This window comes from Egretta garzetta, unplaced genomic scaffold (genome assembly GCF_000687185.1).
Source record: "Egretta garzetta isolate BGI_Z169 unplaced genomic scaffold, ASM68718v1 scaffold118, whole genome shotgun sequence".
NCBI lineage: Eukaryota > Metazoa > Chordata > Aves > Pelecaniformes > Ardeidae > Egretta > Egretta garzetta.
In genome coordinates this window covers 3259695-3261413 of record NW_009260484.1, presented here as the reverse complement: position 1 = coordinate 3261413, position 1719 = coordinate 3259695, and the positions used below count along the sequence as shown (strand labels likewise).

The 1719-nt window shown below is 45.8% G+C and overlaps 1 protein-coding gene across 1 annotated transcript in view; it reads left to right on the top strand.

Annotated features, from left to right (window-relative positions):
- Positions 1-13: 13 nt before the first annotated feature.
- The window catches only part of TAF5L (TATA-box binding protein associated factor 5 like), a 20634-nt gene continuing 18928 nt past the window's right edge, over positions 14-1719 (top strand). The window contains exon 1 of the mRNA XM_035899700.1: positions 14-171. The gene's annotated coding sequence lies outside the window, so the exon portion shown is untranslated. The remainder of the gene's footprint in view (positions 172-1719) is intronic.

Genomic DNA, 1719 nt, shown 5'->3' with positions numbered 1-1719 from the left:
AGGACGCTCGGCCTTGGCCCGGGTTTCTGTCGGCGGGGCCTAAGGGCGAGTGAGCGAGCGGCCCTCGGTCCGGCAGCTCCGCTCTGAGGAGGAAGGGTTGGGCGGGCGAGGCTGAAGGCGTAAAGGCGGCGGTGGTGTGCGGCGGGCAGGAGGAAAGCGCGTCCTGCCCAGGTGAGCCAAATCTGGGTCCAGTGCAAGTGGATACGGGCTCTTCGCAAATCACAGCCGTTTCCTCTCCGCCTCGTCGCGTGAACGCCGCTGCTCAGGCAAAAGCCTTCTCCCTAATTCCTGATATCTGCAGCGCTTTTTCTGTTTTGCGCTGGCACCACCACCACCGCGCCGGGTCTCCATGTCAACTTGTCGCGTCTACCTGCCTGTTTTCCGGAATTGCAGCCGTGGCGTGTGTGAGGTCCCCCTGCTCTAGGTTCCGATCCTTGTATCAGTTTATCTTGTTTATTCTGGAATTGTGTAACTCTTAGATTAACTTAATGCCACAAAATTAAAAAACAGGTGGTTTAGTACTGTTGGTAGACTCCAAATTGCACCTGTAGTGATTACAGATAAAAGATGGTACTTCTCTGCCTGTACCTGAGGCCTGAGATGCAGCTCTCAGTAGAGAATATTCAAAATTTGGATTTTGTGGGTTGTTTTATTGTTTTTTGCTTTTTTTAAGATTTCCCGTCCTTGGCTCTTCTCTGATGCTCACAGGTCTTTCCTCAGTCTGTTGGAAGGAAGAGATTGCCGTCCCAGCATCAGGACAGGAATGCAGAGTATTTAAAAGCAGCGTTTCCAATGCTAGTTTTCACTCTCTTTTTCATATGTCTTCACTGGTAATATTTCAAAGCCGTGGAATCTGCCTAAACCTGCACCTGAGATGTAGCATAGGCAGGAAATTAATTTCCTTGTGCCAATGCTTAGTACGCAGCTAATTTCCAGCTTTGCTAGGAAAGAGGAACTTGCAATGTGTTTTGTAGGATCGATCTCCCCTCTGGTTTTTTTCATTGGTTTTGGTTCCTAAAAAAAAATTAATTTTTTTCTTTTTTTGGTGCTCCAATTTGTGACAATGCAGAAGACGCTGCATTGTAGCTGTGCAGACTCTTGATGTGATCTTTCTTCTCTCTTATGTATTTTGCTTATCAGTAAAAATGGTTAATGGCATTGGTATTTATTGTTCTCTCTGGCTGCTTGAGAAGAATGAGGCAGCTGGGACTTCTGAACAATTGTTTCAAGCTTTCTGCAGGCATGGACAAGGAATGCTATTGGCGTTCAGTTTGTTTCATATTTTGGAGATTATCTTCAGCGATGAGAGCTAGAGTCTTAAAATTAATTGGAGGCTAAACTGGCAGGCTTGTCCTTTTTTGCTTTTAAATTCTGCATCATTGGTGTGTTGTGAACTGGCTCAGCTTGAACCCAGTTAAAGGCATTTTGGCAGGCCGTCCTTATATTTATTTTATCAGGTTACTCTAACTTTGAGGGCTTGATAACGAATATTTGTAGGAATGTTGGGTTTGCTCTTCTTGCATTTTCCATGAACGCTTTCCTTCCTCCTGTGACATTGCTCTTTGTAATGCTGAGGGTGAAGTAGAAAGGCAAAGTGAACGAAGAAACAAAGACCTGAAACGAAAGTAGGGGTGATGGTGTGTCTGATGCCCATGGGTGTTTCCTGGTGAAGATGCATTTCCTATAAGGTAGTTCCTGTTCTGTCAACTGGGAGTAGGG